The 19,972-nt window shown below is 36.1% G+C and overlaps 1 protein-coding gene across 7 annotated transcripts in view; it reads left to right on the top strand.

Annotated features, from left to right (window-relative positions):
- The window catches only part of PDS5B (PDS5 cohesin associated factor B), a 193,367-nt gene that overhangs the window by 26,979 nt on the left and 146,416 nt on the right, over positions 1-19,972 (top strand). The gene's annotated exons all lie outside the window — the stretch shown is intronic.

The raw sequence follows: 19,972 nt of genomic DNA, 5'->3' as shown, positions 1-19,972 counted from the left end.
CACACACACACACACACACACATCTATCAATTTCTTATATCAAAATAAGGAAGAAATAGTAGAATGTTCATTTCTGTAACTAGTCATGTGGTTGTAGTTGCTATCTATAATTGCCTTTTCCTGCTGTCATTCCACATTCCTTCTGTTCTTGGCAAGTGCCTCAGCTGGTTGTGGTTGCTTGCCTGGTGGGGTGACTCAGACCTTTATTCCTTAAGGGTCTGGGTCATTAGCAGTCCTGCCTGGATTGTTTCCAGTGACTTTAATCACATTACATGGAAATACTAAGTGGTGTCCCAGAGGAACTCCTGCATTTCAGACATATTTTTTCTTAGCCTGTCTGTGTAGTAGCAACCTAGCTTCCTCTTGATAGTAAGATCAGTCCACCCCAGTTAGTTCTCTAACCTTCTCCTTTGTTGATTCATTGGCATGAAAAGCCCAAACTGGCTGGGTGGTGGTCTCAACTTCAGTTTAATGGAACCATTGCTGTATCCCTTGGTGGAAACTAAGATCCACTAAGGGAACTATATGGGCATAGATGCATATAGGTGGGTAGTTGTTGTGGTGTGTTGTATATCAGTGAATTGGGAAGCAAAGTACATCAGTTAAGAGCAAGAATGAGTTAATAAAAATTAATATAGGTACAATTCAGAAAATCAGGAGTTTATCAGGATACCTTGTACACAAATATTTATTTATATTGAAAGAAATGTAACTATATCAAGAAAAGTACATGTGGTTTTTCTTTTTTATTATCTAATACTTCAGTTAATGGGAAGGTGGTTATTAGCAATTTAGTTCTTTTTTATTTATTTTTTTATTTTTAAAAGATTTTATTTATTTATTTGACAGAGACACAGCGAGAGAGGGAACACAAGCAGGGGGAGTGGGAGAGGGAGAACAGGATTCCCGTGGAGCAGGGAGCCTGACGTGGGGCTCGATCCCAGGAGCCTGGGATCATGACCTGAGCCGAAGGCAGACCCTTAACGGCTGAGCCACACAGGCGCCCCAGCAACTTAGTTCTAATTCTAGGTCCAATATACTTTTTGGATTTTTTTACCTAAAGGAGAAAAACAAGAATTATATTGAGTATTTTGAGCTTTTATAAGTTTTCAGTAATATTTCAGTAATAAGCGTAAATGACATCTTTTTTTCACAAAGGAAAATGCTATAGTAGTATTGTATGTCATGTCTACTCAGAAGCTGGAGGTTATATAATATAGTAAGTAGGAGGGTGAGCTTGAATACAGACTGCCTGGCTTTAAATCCCAGCTCTTCTGTTTACCATGAATTTCTATTAAATTATTGCTCTGTAACAATCCTGCCCCCTGCCAAAAGAAAAAAAAATGGTGGCTTAAAACATTTGTGTATTATTACTCATGAATCTGTGGATCAGATGGATTGTTCTCATCATCTGGGCTAGATCTGGCTCATTTCATCTGGGATCACTCATATATCTTTGGTCACCTGGCAGGTTGGTGGTGGGGGTGCTGCTTTAGGGTGCTTTCTCACATTTCTGGTGGGTTACTGGCTCTTATAGGGGTCACTGAGGCACATGTCTCATCATCAGGCAGGTCTGGGCTTGTTCACATGGCAGTATTCTAGGAGAGGTAGTGGAAACTTGTGAGATCTCTTGAGGTCTACACATCGAACTGGCATGTCACTCTACCATGTTTATTGGCTAAGGCAAATCAGGAGGCCAGGCAAGATTGAAGATGAGGGGAAATCAACTTTGCCTTCTTATGGGAGGAACCATAGTGTCATTTGCAGGGGTTATGGATACTAGAGAACTGGGGCCATTGTATAATCATTCTGCCATACAGTGTGATCTTGTACAGGTCTCTTATCTCTCTAAATCTGTTTCCTAACCTATAAAAAGGGTTAGGAGAGTAATGATATTTTCTGAGATAATTTTGAGGATTAGATAACTTACGTAAATTGCTTATGGTAGTGTCTTGATATACTAAGGGTTTTGTTTGTTTTGTTGTTTTTAATCTTGAGATACTTGCCTTTGAGAGCGAGTACGTGTTTAAAAATACGGATTCTGGAACTGACTGTATTGGAGTCCTTGCCCCACCCCTTTCTGGCTCTTCAGCTTTGGGCAAATTACTTTGCTTTTAAAACGTTTTTGAGAAGTTTAGATGAAGCTAAAATTACCATCCTTAACTGTTTAGAGCCATCTAATTTTTATTTATTTTTATTTTTTAATTTTTTTTGAAGATTTTATTTATTGGTCACAGAGAGAGAGAGAGAGAGAGAGAGAGAGCGCACGTGCGAGTGAGCGCATTGGCAGGGGGAGCAGCAGGCAAAGGGAAAAAGCAGGCTCCCTGCTGAGCAAGGAGCCTGATGTGGGACTCAGTCCCAGGACCCTGAGATCATGACCTGAGCCAAAGGAGACGCTTAACCAACTGAGCCATCCAGGCGCCCTGCCATCTATTTTTTTAATGAAGCAGTATTAATCTCTATGGTTAGTTTGCTAATAAAATTATGGATTTTAATGATTTTACCCATGTGAATTCATTATACAGAGACATTTCAGGTTGAAGAAAAACTATCTCATAATATTTTGTCTTTTATTTATTTATTTTTTAGTCTTCTTTCTAAGCTTGTCCTGCATAATGTCATTTATTTCCACGTCTTCCATTCTCTGTTGGTTACCCCCACACCAACATCTGAAGTTTAACTTTCCACCTGATTTTCATTCATTAACTGATTTTTCTTGCTTCTTTTCGGTTAATCATTAAATTTACTTTTTCCAAACCTAGGCAGAGGATTTTGGATGAAATTATAAGCACATGCAAAGTACAAGAGAATATATGACAGTCCTCAATAATTTCATATATCCAGGACTCAGAAACTCCATTGCAAACTAACTAAAGATTCTGCTGGAAAGGGAAGCACAGACAGATTCATAAAGGACCCTGAATGCTCAAATTTATTTTTTCTTGAAAGCAATGAGAAGTTTAAAAAAGAAATTTTAACCAAGGAAATAAAATGATCAAACGTCTCTTACATAAATTATCTTGATAGTTCCTGGAGGATGGAGTGGAAGAATGGATTTGGGAAACTGGTTAGGAGGCTACTAATTTAAGAAAAAAATGAAGACTTGTACAAAACCAAAAGCCACAAACATAAAGGGAAGGAGACCTGGACTAAAAGAAAAGTAACAAGGATAAAGGAGGAGAAGAGTGTGAGAAAGGAAAAAGTAAATTATATATGGAACTAATGGAACCAAAGTGATAGTAAAGTTAAAATGTTTTTCTAATTGAGATATAATTGACATACACCTGAAACTAACGTAATGTTATATAACATGATTTGATATTTGTATCTATTGCAAAATGATCACCACAATAAATCTAACATCCATCACCACATGTAGTTACTTTTTTTCTTACGGTGAGAACTTTTAAGATTTACTCTTTTAGCAATTATTCAAATATACATTGCATTATTATTAACTATAATCACCATGCTGTACCTTACATCCCCAAGACTTTGTTATCTTTTAAGTGGAAGTTTATACTTTTGACTGCCTTTACCCATTTGCCCACTCCCCACCTTCTGCCTCTGGCAACCACCAGTCTGTGTCCTGTATCTATAAATTCAGTTTGTTTGTTTTTGGCTAACGAGTCTACATGTCAGTGAGATCATACAATATTTGTCTTTCTCGGACTTACTTCACTTAGCATAACGCCCTCAAGGTCCATCCATGTTGTTGCAAATGGTGAGATTTCCTTCTTTTTTATGGCTGAATGATACTCCACTGTGTGTGTGTGTGTGTGTGTGTGTGTGTGTGTGTGTGTATACACACACACTTCTTTATCCATTAATCCATTGATAGGTTGCTTCCATTTCTTGTTTATTGTAAATAATGCTGCATTGACCATGGGGATCCATGTGTCTTCTGAATTAATGTGTTCGTTTCGTTGGATAAATGCCCAGAAGTGGAGGGTATTGTGTGGAGGCACAAAAGTTTTTAATTTTAATCATGTCCAGTTTATTTTTGTTGTTACCCTGTGAGCTTTTGATATGTCTAAGAAACCATTGCCTAATCCAAGATTGCAAAGATTTAAACATTTGTTTTCCTCTTGAGTTTTATAGTTTTAGCTCTTATATTTAAGTCTTTGATCCATTTTGAGTTAATTTTTGTATATTATTTGAGATACGTGCAGATTTATTCTTTTGCATATTGATAACTTCTTCCCTAGTACCATTTGTTGAAAAGCCCATTCTTTCCCCCCATTTAATTGCCTTGGCATCCTTGTCAAATCAATTGATTGTAAATACGAGGGTTTATTTCTGGACTCTCAATTCTGTTCCATTATTCTGTATATATTTATGGTAATACTACACTTAGTTACTGTAGTTTTGTATTTATCAAATTGAGAAATGTCAGTTTTCCAGCTTTGTTATTCCTTTTTAAGGTTAGTTTTTGTCTATTCTGGGTTCCTTGAATTTCCATATGAATTTTAGGATGAGCTTGTAAATTTCAGGAACGTTGTTGGCTGGGATTCAGAATGGATTTAATAGTTACTCATCTGGCTCTTAAATATTTATCTAATGATTGTTTTTTTATAATCTGTGAAGTAGGCCAAGTAGATACTACCATGTTTATTTACTTCTCCAGAATTGGAAACATTTAAGATGGTTAAGTGAGTTGTTTATGGTCACATTTAGTGGGTCAAGCCAAAAGTTTTTGACTATTGACTCCAATTGTCAGCTTCTTTTCACTCTACCTGCCAACATGACTCATCTTCTTTTCTTTAAGACTCTTGTTAGAGGTTTAGTGTTTCTCTAAGACTGTTACTATTTAATATTAGTAGAGATTGATTTGGCTGAATGAGTTTGTCCCTTTTACTGATTTTTATTCATGTATGTATAAAGTAAACACAGAGGGTATAAATGGATAGATTCATGAGTATTCACAAACTAAATGTTCCCTTGTAACCAGCATCCAGATTAAGAAACAGACATTAGCAACACCCCAGAACACCTCCTTTGTGCCACCTTTTAGTACTCCTCCAGGGGGCTGTTACCCAGACCTGTAACATCATACATTAGTTTTTCCCATTTTTGAACTTCATCTAAATTGACTTATACTGTGTGTAGTCGTTTATGTCTAATTTATTTTACTCAAAATGATTTTGAGATTCATCTGTATTATGTGTGAATGTAGTATGTTGCATTGTAGTAGAATAAGCAGAGGTACTCCTGGCACTTTATTATTGAATTGCTTCATGTTATTTTCATTCACTTATCAGTTAATTACATAATTATTTGTCCAAAGCTGAACTGAGATTCTTGGTGATTAGAATTTTGGTAGGATAAATAGATAACTGATATATAAAGGTGAAGTAGGCTACTGTGATAATTTATGACATGAAGCTTATGTATTGAATCATTGTGAGTAGACAGCTGCTACTAAAACTGACTGCAGTTTATTGCTTTGGACCTTTTCTGTAATTTTTAGCTTTTTGTGACATTTTTATAAGGAGTATGATAAGAAAGTCTGTATCTTTGGACATTTATTGACCTAGTCATCATGGTTTAATGAAGAGAGCATGGGCTTTGGAATTAAATCTAGAATTCAGTTCCAGCATTATCAATTATAAGTGTAATCCTCGTGGGATGTGGACATGTTGCTTCTGTTAATATCTAAGCATGAACGTCATATATCTCAGGATTGCTGGAAAGATGAGTAATGCAAAGTTCTTAAAAATAACAGAGTTCCTGGAAAATAGGTACTCAGCAAATACTAGTTTTATTCTTTCATTTACTGTGTGGTAAATACAATAATTTGCCAATCCAGAAGTAGACTTCTGTTTTCAAAAATACTAAAGTATTTTTATAACGTATCTGCCTACAGCCAAAGAATTCCTTAATTCTGTGAAATATACTACATTTTGGGTTCTAGAAATTTCTCAAGATGCTAAGCTAGCAGTGGCAATTACTTTCTCTCTTCAAAAAATGTTAATATTTAAAAAACACAAGTGGGTATTATATATACCATTTTGACTTTTCAATGTAATTTTGGCCCTTGATCTGGGTCAGTACATAAATTGCCTCATCAATTTTAGTTTTGCATGTTTATACCAAAAATTACTTAACTTTTCAATTGCAGAACATGTAGGTAATTTTTGATATTTTGCTATCATACCCACCTTTGCATGTATAAATACAAAAAAAAATGTAACCCAGGATGCAATTGCCTGGTATCTTGGCATGTGGAGAAAGGAAGTGTCAAGAGAATGGGACAAAAACAGAGCCCAGAGCAGAAATGGAACCAGGCCGGAAGCCTTCTCTACTTTGGGGTTATTTATTTCCCAAGACAATAAATCCCTTTTTGTTGTTGAAGGTAGCTGGACTGGGGAATTTTGTTCATTGACACTTCAAGAATCCAAATGCCTGTTGTGACCACCCTTACCTTGTATTTGTCTAAGTGGAAATGCTCTAGTATTTTGTAATTAAGTTTAATTATTTGCACTTTATTCTGAAAAGTAGTTTATCATATTTAAGAATTTTCCTTCTCTTCATGATTTGTTCTGAGGAATTTAAATAAGTCAGGAATAGTGAACAGTTTAATTTAGATGATTCTGTGCTTTTTCTTTTATCTATTAATATAATTCATTCATTAATAGATTTTCGGATGTTGACAGTCTTTGCAGAAAGAACTCGTTTGCAAGAAGAGAGATCACTCCTTAGTGTGACAATGAAAATCATGTGCATTTTATTTGTCTCATCTAAAACAAATTCTTGAGCTATGGTTCTCTGGCTAGAAGTGTTGTATCCCCATTTGCTTAAGTCGGTTTTATCCTAAACCATTTATTTACTCTCCAGAGGGATGGAATTATCCTGATTATCTTGGTCAGTTAGGGACTATTTAATGAAGTTACATGTTACTACTACCCCAAATTTATTGTGGCTGCATCATCAAAGAGGATGTGATGGTTGTGGAGGAGGCAGCAGCATATCCACATTGTTTCAGATATCTTGGCATTTAGAAATATGAGATAAATAAGAGTCTGAATATTGGAAAGGAAGAGACCAGTGTGGCATACACTGCTATTGGCTTTTTTCTTTTTCTTTTTCTTTTAAAGATTTTATTTATTTATTTGAGAGAGAGAGAATGAGATAGAGCATGAGAGGGGGGAGGGTTGGAGGGAGAAGCAGACTCGCTGCTGAGCAGGGAGCCAGATGCGGGACTCGATCCCAGGACTCCAGGATCATGACCTGAGCCGAAGGCAGTCACTTAACCAACTGAGCCACCCAGACGCCCTAATTGCTTCTTTCTTGCAGATAGAATTCAGATTTGTTACGTGTGCTTGGGAGGGGGCTGGTCCCTAGTGGATCCCAAGGTTTAATAAGAGTAGTTTAAACCATTCTTGGCAACTTCATTTCCCTTGTTAGCATCTGGTTTAATTATGCCTTTATCATGTGTTTCATTTTTTGCTAGTTCAGTGGGTATAAAATCTTTCCTCACTGTGGTCTTAATTTGTATTCTCATTATTAAGGAGAGAGGAGACAACTTGTCAAATGTCTATTGGATATTTGTTTTTTGGGGATGCACCTGATAGTGCCATTTTTTCTTGTTCTTTTTGTTTTTCTTCACTATTAATAAATGTTCTTTGAAAAAAAAGTTGGTTGAGTTGCAAATACCCTTGCCCACATTGAGATTTGTTTTTTCACTTTTTTAGTGTTTTGTGAAAAATAGACGATCTTAATTTTAATGTAATATTTATCAATTTTTTAAATGGCTTATGTATTAAAAATGGCTTATGTATTTATATTTACTTTGGTTTAAGAAATCTTTCCAGACTTGGGTAATAAAAAAGTATTCTTTTTAAACTTTTGTCTTTAATCTCAGTTCACTGGGGATGCTTTTCTTTTTTTCCCACCAGTAGTGGGGTAGTGATTGAAATTTATTTTTCCCTGTATGGACAGTTTTCTGAGCTTCATTTATTAAAGAGCCCATCTTTTCTGCAGTGGCCTGCAAAACTAATAGTCATAATCAAGTTTCTGTATATATGTAGGTCTGTTTGTAGACTCAGGTCTGTTCCATGATCTGGTTGTTTCTCCTCACTGTAATAATACCACACTGACTTAATGAGTACAGCTTCATACAAGTTTTGCTACCTGGTAGGGCAAATCCCTGCACTTTATTTTTAAGGGATGTTTCAGCATTTTGCATGTCCAGGTAATTTTAAAATTTGGTGCTAAGGTTTTGGGTAGCTCCATTTAATTTCTGTATCTGTACAATCCTTTGGGCAAAAATTGACGTATCTATGATATTGATCATCTTCATGATATGAGAATAGTATATCTTTGTAATTATTTAGGTTTTAAAGAATTAGTAAGATGTTACAATTTTCTTTAAATAGGTCTTAGGTATATAATTCTAAAATATAATAAATTCTAAAAATGTTCCTTATAATCTGCTTTTTGGTTTTAAATTACATTTTTACCTGCTTTGGTTGGTATGTGGAAATCATGTTTTTTGTATACTAATCTGTCTACCTTGCTAAGCTTTTAGTTTCCGAATATTTTGCTGTTTTTGAGTTTCAGTATAGTCAACTGTATCATCTGCAAATAATGAGGCTTTTTTTTCTAATTCTTAGACCATTGATTTCTTTTTTTTAGTGCACTGGCTAGAATCTTCTGGTAAATATTAAGAAGTGGTAGTGATAGTGGGATTCTGTTTGTTTTTTGGCTTTAGAGGGAATGCTTGATATTTTTCACTATTAAGAATGTTGGTTTTTGGTAGATAACCTTTATCAGGCAAGCACATTTTCTTTGTGTTCTTTTTAGCAACTGTGTACTGATTTCTGCATCTATTGAGATAGTTTTCTTCCTTCAAATTGTTGATGTGATGAATGATATTGATAGATTTTTTTGGTTATAAACCAATCCTGGCATTATAAGATATCCCACCCCCCTCCCCTCTAGAACCCTCAGTTTGTTTTTGAGTTCATCGTCTCTCATGGTTCGTCTCCCCCACCGATTTCCCTCCCTTCATTCTTCCTCTCCTGCTATCTTCTTCTTTTTTTTTTCCAAACATATATTGTATTGTTTCAGAGGTACAGATCTGTGATTCAACAGTCCTTGCACAATTCACAGCACTCACCATAGCACATACCCTCCCATGTCTATCACCCAGCCACCCCATCCCTCCCACCCCCCACCACTCCAGGAACCCTCAGTTTGTTTCCTGAGATTAAGAATTCCTCATATCAGGGGCGCCTGGGTGGCTCAGTCGTTAAGCGTCTGCCTTCGGCGCAGGTCATGGTCCCGGGGTCCTGGGATTGAGCCCCGCATCGGGCTCCCTGCTCAGCGGAGAGCCTGCTTCTCCCTCTCCCACTCCCCCTGCTTGTGTTCCCTCTCTCGCTGTCTCTCTCTCTGTTAAATAAATAAATAAAATATTTAAAAAAAAAAAAAAGAATTCCTCATATCAGTGAGGTCATATGATACATGTTTTTCTCTGATTGACTTATTTCACTCAGCATAACACCCTCCAGTTCCATCCACATCGTTGCAAGTGGCAAGATTTCATTCCTTTTGATGGCTGCATAATATTCCATTGTATATATATACCACATCTTCTTTATCCATTCATCTGTCGATGGACATCTTGGCTCTTTCCACAGTTTGGCTATTGTGGACATTGCTGCTATAAACATCGGGGTGCACATACCCCTTTGGATTCCTACATTTGTATCTTTGGGGTAAATAGCCAGTAGTGCAATTGCTGGATCGTATGGTAGCTCTATGGGTTAGCCTGGTGATGGGTATTAAAGAGGGCACGTTCTGCATGGAGCACTGGGTGTTATACGCAAACAATGAATCATGGAACACTATATCAAAAACTAATGATGTAACATATGGTGATTAACATAACATAAAAAAAAAAAAGGATAACCCAGACTTGGTCATGATCCAGTTACATTGTCCAGTGTAGTAATCACTAGCTACATGTGGCACTTTGGATTAATGAAAGTTAAATAAAATCCAGTTTCCCAGATATACCAGCCACATTTCAAGTGTTAATTGTAGCTAGTGGCTATCATATTGGACAGCGCAAAGTATACATTTCCATTACTTTGGAAGGTTCCCTTGGGCAGTGCTGTGATATAGTCGTCTTTTTAAATATATTGCTGGAGTTAGTTGGCTAATCCATGTATGTATGTTTGCTTCTGAGTTTGTAATATTTTGTGGTTTTCACGTCAAAATTACATTAGTTTCATAGAAAGAGAGGGAAAGTATTCTTTTTATTTCTCTTCTCTGGGAGAGTTTTTATAATATGAAATCAGTCTTAGAAAATTTGAATCACCTCATCAAGCCTGATGTTTCTTTGCAGAAGAATTTAATCAGTTTCATTAATGATTACTGATCTTTTCAGATTTTTTTAAGTTTTTGTTACTCATACTTGTTTAGGAAATTATATCATCTGAGTTGTCATATTTATTGCCATAAAGTGGGAGTTTGCAAACTGTTGCCTGCAAGCTGCTTGCTCCTTTTTGTAAATAAAGTTTTATTGTAATAGAGCCATGCCCATTCATACTGTCTGTGGTTGCTTTAGTGCTATAAATGCAGAGTTGAGTAATTATGATGGAAGGCATGAGCAAAAACATTTACTATCTAGTCCTTTAAAAGTTTGCCAATCCTTGGCTTAAGTATTCTTTATCATTTTAGCAATACTCCCTATAATGCCATAGTTACATCTCTTTTGTTATTCCTAATGTTAATAATGATTTTTCTATTCTTGATCAGTTTTTTTTTTTTGAAGATTTTACTTATTTATTTGACAGCGAGAGAGAGAGAGAGAGAGAGAGCACGCACAAGCAGGGGGAGCAGCAGGCAGAGGGAGAGGGCGAAGCAGGCTCCCCTCTGAGCAGGGAGCCCAGACACGGGGCCTGATCCCAGGACCCTGGGATCATGACCTGAGCAGAAGACAGCAACTGACTGAGCCACCCAGGAACCCCTATTCTTGATCAGTCTTGTCAGATTTACCATATTTTGGCTGTTTAGATGTATTCTCCTAATTAGTTAATTAATTTCTGCTCTTAACTTTATTATCTTTTTAATCTATTTTTTGGGTACATTCTTACTTTCTTTTCCTGGCTTTCTAAGTTTCATGCTTAGCTTATTTTAAGCCTTTCTTTTTCTGTATAAACATATAAGGCTTTCAGTTTTTCTTTCTGTACTAGTATTTCTAATTCCATCAAGTTTTATGTTTTTTTTTTTCAGTATCACTGAGTGATAAGTATTATTTGTATGCTTTTTCTAACATATGGAAATATGTATCTTTTTGTTTTCTACTAATTTAATTACATTTTAGTCAGATAGGTGTGGTGGGTGAGATTTAGATTCTTTGGAATTTTTTGAGACATGCATTATATATCAGATTGTCCTCAGTTTTTATAAATGTTATATGTGTCTTTGATAAGATTATGTAGAGGTGCAAGGTTAAATGATTCACAAATCAGGCTTGTTAATTATCTTAATTCAGTCTTCTGTATCTTTACTAATTTTTGTAGTGTGTAATTTATCAATAGTGGAAAAGTATGTTAAAACTCCTGTATTGTATTGGTGGAAAGTCATTTTATTTCTGTGGTTTTATCAATTTTTGGTGTATTTTTATCTTATTTAATAGTTTATGTAAATTTAAAGTTACTTTTCTGGGATTTGAATCTTTTAATCATTTTGTGATGACTTTTCTATGTCTTATAATTCTTCGTGTTTTAAAATATGTTTAGTCTGATAACATAGGCATTCACCTTTCTTTTTCTTACAGTTTTTGTTTTTATTTGCCCTATTTTTTCCTTTTGCTTGTCTTTTTTTTTTAAGTTATTTTAATATTACTACAGACAGTTTTTTTAAGTTTTTTTTAATTGAGTAAATTTGATGTATAATGTTTTATAAGCTTAAGGTGTACAGTGTGTTTGGTAAATTTATGTGTTGTGGTAAGATTGACAAGGTAGCCATATTTATCACAGTACATAATTATAGTGTAAGATTATTGTCCAAATTTATTATGCTGTGCATTTATTTTAGTACTCATTGCAAATTTGTATCTTTAAATACTACCCATCTTATTTCCCCTAGGCCCTAGAAATCAATGTTTTACTCTGTTTTGTATAAGTTTTAACTTTTTAAAATTCCATATATATGTCTTATCATATGTACTTATGTTTAAGTCTTTGATTCACTTTGGGTTAATTTTTGTGAGTGATATGAGATAATGGTCCAGTTTTATCGTTCTGCATGTGTTTCTCTATTTTTCCCAGCACCATTTGTTGAAGAGACCAGTCTTTCCTCCATTGGATATTCTTGGTTCCCTTGTTGAATATTAGTTGACCGTATATGCCAGGTTCTAATTCTGGGCTCTTTATTCTCTTATTGGTTGATGTGTCTGTTTTTGTGTCTGTACCATACTGTTTTTTATTACTTTGTAGTATAGTTTGAAACCCAGAAGCATGGGACTTTTGGCTTTGTTCTTTTTTCTCAGAATTGCTTTAGGTATTTGGGGTCTTCACTGGTTTCATACAAATTTTAGATTGTTTCTGCTATTTCTATACTACTTCGGTATTTTAATGGGGATTGTGTTCAATCTGTAGATGGCTTTGGGTAGTATGGCAAGTTTAACCGTATTAATTCTTCTAATCTATGAACATGGGATGTCTTCCTATTGTTTGTGTCTTCTTCAATTTCTTTCAGTGGAGTCTTGTAATTTTCATTGTGCAAGTCTTTGATTTCCTTGGTTAAAATTAATCCTGTTTTTTTTTTTTGATGCTATTGTAAAGCTGATAGTTTTGTTTCTTTTGTATATATTTCATCATTGGCATATAAAGGAGTGCAACTGATTTCTGTGTGTTGATTTTGTATGGTGCTATTTTACTGAAATTGTAGCTTATTATTATTTTTTTTTTTTAAGATTTACTTATATATTTTGGAGAGAGAGTGCATAGAGCTTGGCAGGGGCAGAGGGAGGGTGGAAGCAGACTCCCTGCTGAGTGCAGGAGCCAGATGTGGAGCTTGATCCCACAGGACCCCGAGATCATGACCTGAGCTGAAACCAAGAGTTGTACACTTAACTGACTGAGCCACCCAGGTGCCCCTGTTGCTTAATTCTAAGAGTCTTTTGGTGGATTCTTTGAGATTTTTCCATGGGTAATTGATCCTTGAACAATACAGAGTTTAGGGACGCTGAGCCCCTGTGCAGTCAAAAATCTCTTATAACTTTTGACTCCCCCCAAACTTTAATACAAATAGCCTACTGTTGAGTGGAAGCCTTAACCAGTAACATAAACAGCCAATTAACATATAGTTTGTATATTTACATGTGTAATATACTGTATTCTTACAATAAGATTAGCTACAGAAAAAATATTAAGAAAGCCGTAAGGAAGAGAAAATAAATTTATAGTACTGTACTGTGTTTATTGATAAAAAGCCACATATAAGTGATGTGGGCAGTTCAAACCTGTGTTGTTTAAGGGTCAGCAGTATAAGATCATATCATCAGCAAATAGTGACTTCTAATTTTCCTTTCAGATTTGATTGCCTTTTATTTCTTTGTCTTGCTTAGTTACTCTAGCTAGGATTTCCAGTGTTATATTGAGTAGGAATGGCAAGAGTGGGCCTTCTTGTTCTTGATCTTAGAGGAAGACACTTTGAATTTTTCTGCATTGAGTGTAATGTTGACTGTGGGTTTGTCTTTTATGACCATTATTATGTTGAGGTGTGTTTCTTCTATATCCAATCTGTTAAGGGTTTTTATCATGGAAGGATGTTGTATTTTGTCAAATGCTTTTTCTGTGTCTTTTCAGGTGATCATGTGATTTTTGTCTTTCATTTCATTGATGTGTGATATATTTATTGGTATGTGTATGTTGGGCCAGCCTTGCATCCCAGGGATAAATTACACTTGGTCATGTTTTATTATCTGTTTGATGTGTTCTTGAATTGAGTTTGCTGATAATTTGTGGAGAATTTTTGCATCTATATTCATTAAGGATACTGCTCTATAGTTTTCTTGTAGTAACCTTATCTGGTTTTGGTATCAGGGCAATGCTGGCTTCATAGAATGAGTTTGGAAGCATTCCCTCATCCCTGATATTTTGGAAGAGCTTGGTGTTAATTCATCTTTAAATGTTTGGTAGAATTCTCCAGTGAAGCCTTCTGGTCCTGGCTTTTCCCATGTAGGGAGTTTTTTTGATTACTTATTCAATTTCTCAGTCTGTTCAGATTTTTCTGTTTCTTCCTGAGTCAGTAGGTTGTTTATTTCTAGAAATGTATCCATTTCTTTCAGGTTATGTAATTTTTTGGCATATAATTGTTCATAGTAGTCTTTAATAGTTCTGTTGTTGTAGTATCAGCTGTAATTTATCCTGCAATATTGATAAGCGGTTTTTCCATTTTCATTTGTTTCCAGATAATTTATTTCCCTTTTGATGTTGTCTTTGATCCAGTATTTGCGAGAAGTATGTTGTTCAGTTTCCACATATTTGTAGAACTTCCTACTTTCCTCTTATTGATTTCTAGTTTCATATCTTTGTGGTTAGAAAAGCTAGTTGGTATGATTTCTGTCTTAAATTTGCTCAGGGGTGCCTGGGTTGCTTAGTCAGCTAAGCGTCCGACTCTTGATTTCTGCTCAGGTTATGATCTCAGGATCTTGAGATTGAGCCCCGTGTTGGACTCTGCACTCAGTGTGGAGTCTGCTTGTCCCTCTCCCTCTGCTCCCCTTGCCCTCTCCTCCCCCATACATGCGCATGCACTCTCTCTCAAATAAATAAAAATCTTTTTAAAAATTTTGTTCAGATTTGTTTTGTGGTCTGTCATATGTTCTGTCCTGGAGAATGCTCCATGTGCACTTGAGAAGAATGTGTATTCTGTTGCTGTTGAATGGAATCTATTTTGTTAAGTCCATTTGTTCTTAAAGTGTGGTTCAATTTCAACGTTTCCTTGTTTCTTTTCTGTCTGGAAGATCTATCCATTGTTGATAGTGAGGTATTGAAGTCCCCTACTCTTACTGTATTGTGTATTTCTCCCTTAAGATCTGTTAGTAATTTGCTTAGTATATTTTGGTGGGGATATATTTATGATTATTGTACGTTCTTGATATACTGACTTTTTTGTCATTATATAATGACCTTCTTTGTCTCTTGTTACCCTTTTTGGCTTGAAATCTATTTTGTCTGATGTAAATATGGTTATTCCTGTCTTATTTTGGTTTCTGTTTGGAATATTATTTTCTATCCTTTCTCTTTGAGCCTATGTGTGTTGTTAGAGCTGAGATGAATCTCTTTTAGGCAGGCTATAGTTGGGTCTTGTTTTTTTTTAATCCATCCAGCTTCTCTGTGCCTTTTGATTTGTAAGTTCAATACATTTATATTTAGGCTGATTACTGATACATAAGGATTTACAACTGCCTTTTTATCTTTTGTCTTCTGGTTATTCTGTCTGCTGTTTCTTTTTTCTACTGTTTCTGTCTACCTTTGTATGTTGGTGGTTTTCCATGATAGTTTGTTCAGTCTCTCTCTTTTTTATGGTTTGTGTCTGTTCTAGATTTTACTTAAGGGTTACCATGAGGTTTACGTAAAACATCTCATGGATAAAATAGTCTTTTTTCTGTTAATAGCATTTTGTCTTCATTTACCTATAAAGGTGTTCCATCCTTCTCTTTTAATATTTCAATCTCACATGTTATCTCTTTTTATGCTGATTTTTAAAAAGTTACAGAAGCTATAGTTATTTTTAATGTTCTTTTCTTTTACCTTTCATGCTGTAACTAAGAGTTTAATATACTCTTCTAAAAAAGTTACAATTTTCTAATTATATTTATCATGTTAACCGCTCCTTTCAGCATTTTTCATAAGGCAGGTCCAGTGGTGATGAACTTTAGCTTCTGTTTGTTGGGGAAAGCCTTATTATCTCCTTCATTTCTGAAGGATAACTTTGCTGAATAGAGTGTTCTTGGTTGGCAGTTTCTCTTTCAGTATTTTGAATATGTCATTCCACTTTCTCCTGACCTGTAGCGTGTGTGCTGAGAAATCTGCTGGTAGTCTAATAGGGGTTCTTTCATAGGTAACTTTTTTTTTTTTTTTTGGGTCTGGGTGCCTTTAAAATTTTTTTTCATTGACTTTTGATAGTTTTAATATGCTGTTTCATGGAGAAGGTCTTTTGTCTTGAGATAAGTTCTCAGCAGTTATTTCTTTAAATACACTATTTGCTTCTTTCTCCCTTTTTTCTCCTTCTGGTATACCCATTAATCTTATGTTGGCTATTTTAATGGTGTTTGGTAGTTCTCATAGGGTTTCTTCACTTTTTTTTTTTTTAAAAGATTTTATTTATTTATTTGACAGAGAAAGACACAGCAAGAGAGGGAACCACAAGCAGGGGGAGTGGGAGAGGGAGAAGCAGGCTTTCCACCGCTGAGCAGGGAGTCCTATGTGGGGCTCAATCCCAGGACCCTGAGATCATGACCTGAGCCGAAGGCAGACCCTTAATGACTGAGCCACCCAGGCGCCACAGGGTTTCTTCACTTTTTAAGAATCTCTTCTACCTGAATTAGTTCTGTATTCTTATTCTCAAGCTTGCTTATTCTCTCTTCTATTTGATGTGCTTTATTTTCAAAGATTTTTAGTGCATTCCTTAGCTCATTTATTGAGTTACAATCCAAATTCTGTTAGTTTTTTTTTTTTAGAATTTCTCTTTGGTAAGGTACTCTCTGTGTTCATAAACTTTATTCCTGAGATCATTGTCTTGCCTTTCTGAGTTTTCTTTCAGCTCATTGAATTTCTTCATGACAGCTATTTTGAGTTATCAGTTAGATGACAATATTTTGTGTCTTTGGATTTTGTTGCTGAAAAATCGTCATTTTCTTTTTGTGATACCGTATTATCACAATTTTTTATAGTGTTTGATGAAAAGTGCCTTTGCTGCTTGCATTTAGGTAGTAAACATCTTTCCTATTTATGTAAAGCTTTATTTCTTTTCATTCTAAAAGTTCAACAGGTTGGTAATTAGGAGCCTTTTTGTTTTCTAGAAAATAGGAAAAAGAAAAAAAAACAACCCAACAATAAAACTGCCTGAGAAAAAAAGTGTGGCAGCAGATTTAGGGGAGGTGTGTACTTAGCACTTGGGGCTTTGGGTTTGCCCATAGCCCAGTAGGGGGGTTCCTCTGGTGGTTGGGGGGCTCCATGGTGGGTCCTCTTGCCATAATCTTGTGGCAGAGAGTAGGAAATGCTTTTCTTCAGTTCTCCTTGTCTTCTTCCCTTTACCCTTTCCTCCTCTAAGTCACTATGGTTTCTTCTCAGAGAAAGCAGTAGGTTTTTCCAGCTGCAGCATGCGTGGCTGAGCAGACTCCCAGTGATTGCCTTCATCCTCCACTTCCTTTGCCAGAAAGGCCATGCTGCCTCCCTACTGGATCTGCTGCTTTCTCTGCTGCTGCTCCCCTCTGCAACCTCCTATCCACCCACTCTTGGGTCCACAGATAGGTGGATTGTTTGGGTGTCCTGTTGTGCTGTGCAGAGGTGCTTTTTATTGGGTTATGGACGTGTGATTAGTTACAAGTTTAAGGAGAGAGAAAAAAGGAACTACTCACTATGTGATGATGTTGAGGTCTTCCTACATTTTTTTTTTTCTTTTAGGTGTGGTAGTTATAGTCTGTTTCTTCCCTTTAAAAAATAATTGATATCCTTTAAATTCTCCATTGCACAGTTAAAGTTAAGATTTAAAAACTGCGCCCTTTTCAAAATTGACACAAAGTTCCTTTTACTCTGATCAGCACCCTTCTCCCAACTTCCATGATGATGTTGCCCAGATTTTAGTTCTCTTTTTTATTCCTCATATGAGAGTTGTTATTATGTACAGTGCTTGTTTGTATTTTGCTTTCCATGTTTATAATTACTTTTTAGAGAATTTTTATTAGGATTTTGAAGTTTGCTATCATCTGATATCTCTTACTTCTCCTTTAAATTTCTCATCTTTTTCTCTTAGTCCTGTATTTTATGTAGTTTCTTCAAATTACTAATTTTTATGACTCCCTTTCTACCCTTTTTTTTTTTTTTTTAATTTTTATTTATTTTTTGACAGAGAGAGACAGCGAGAGAGGGAACACAAGCAGGGGGAGTGGGAGAGGGAGAAGCAGGCTTCCCTGCTGAGCAAGGAGCCCGATGCGGGGCTTGATCCCAGGACCCTGGGATCATGACCTGAGCCGAAGGCAGATGCTAAACGGCTGAGCCACCCAGGTGCCCCACTACCCATTTTTTTTAAAAGATTTTATTTATTTATTCATAAGAGACAGAGAGAGAGAGGCAGAGGGAGAAGCAGGCTCCCTGCTGAGCAGGGAGCCGGATACGGAACTCGATCCCAGGATCCTGGGATCGTGACCTGAGCCGAAGGCAGACGCTTAACCATCTGAGCCACCCAGGCACCCCCTTTCTACCCATTTTTAATCCATTTAACCCATTCATTGAGATTTTGAAATCAACCATTAGTATCTTTGTCCTTTTTCAGTTTTTTTCTGGTGATTTTCAGAAGCTTCTTTTTGCTAGCGTATCTTGTGTTTTAATTTAAAAAAAGCCCTTTTACATTTCATTCATGTTTTATAATTTGGCAATTAAATTTTAATATTTGAATTCAGTGATACATAATATGTTCACACTTCGTGTTTCCTTAGGTGTGTGTGATCCTTGAGCAGGACTTCTATTTTGTTGAGCTTAATACGTGGAAAATTTGGGAGCTTATATTGAGAAGTTTTTTAATTCCACAGAGGATTTGCCTTTCCATCTGCTAAGAAATAGGACTTGTTATATCTTGGGAACCTTCTAGGGTTTATATGTTTAAAGCATGACTCTCAGGTTCAGCTGGCCTCCTTGTAGCTGGCACAGAGCTGATATGGACATTTGTGTGGAAGTGAAGGTGAAGTGTAGAAATCTCCTTATAGATTTTCCTTTTTATGAGTTCAGCAATGTGATAACAGTTTTCTGCTGGATCTTTTGGGCTTTTTATAATACATAGTCTGTATATTACTGAATATGGATGTCTCAATTTTTTTTTAAGTTGTATTCATTAGACTCTTCACTACCTCTGTTGATATTTAAAATTTTTATTAAAGATTTTATTTTTTGCAAGGGAGAGGGAGCGAGAGTGCACTCATGAGTGGAGGGGAGGGGCGGGGGGGGAGGGAGGAGACTCCCTGCTGAGCAGGGAGCCCAATGTGGGACTCGATCCCAGAACCCTGGGATCATGGCCTGAGCCGAAGGCAGACATTTAATCTACTGAGCCACCCAAGCACCCACTTCTGTTGATATTTAGTTACCTCTCCCCTCACCCTTATTGGAAGTTTGGGAGTATTGTGCTTTCAAGTCTCCAGAATTTTCTTGTTTTACCGTTGCTGCTTTTCAGGTAGTCTACTGTTATTATGTATATAAGTTTCTCCACGTTTCATTCAGAGTGTTAATTTAAAAATTCTTTAAAATTTCTTTTGTACCTTTCTGTATTTATTTTTATTTCACTTGGCCTGTTTGCTCTGATTTTCAGTTTGTGCGCCTCTTTTGGACCCTCCGAGTCTTGTGTGCATGTTGAATTATCCTTATGCAGTTATAAGTGGGATTCTGAATTAGTCATTATTGATAGTGGGTGTGGGCTGCTTTAGCAATTGTACCAATTAGGATTATTTTCTCTAGATGAGTCCTGCAAAGGAATGGGTGGCTCTGATCCTCTCCTGTGTAGGTTATCTCTGGTATGGTAAATGAACTGAGACAGGCTTTAAAAAAGTAGAATTATTTTTAGGGTATGTGGGCTGGGAGCATACTGGCAAGTCTTATGTCTCCCTGAAACAAGACAAATGGCTGAGAGAGCATTTGGGTCACAAAATTCCAAATGATTTATCTTGCAGTCTATGCCAAGTCAAGAAAACTCATATGAAACCTCTTTGCCCATCTTAGTTCTGTTTTGATTCCTGGTAGCGTTT

This window comes from Halichoerus grypus, chromosome 4, assembly GCF_964656455.1.
Source record: "Halichoerus grypus chromosome 4, mHalGry1.hap1.1, whole genome shotgun sequence".
Classification (NCBI taxonomy): Eukaryota; Metazoa; Chordata; class Mammalia; order Carnivora; family Phocidae; genus Halichoerus; species Halichoerus grypus.
The sequence above is the reverse complement of the archived record's forward strand: the minus strand, read 5'-3'. Positions and strand labels throughout refer to the sequence as shown.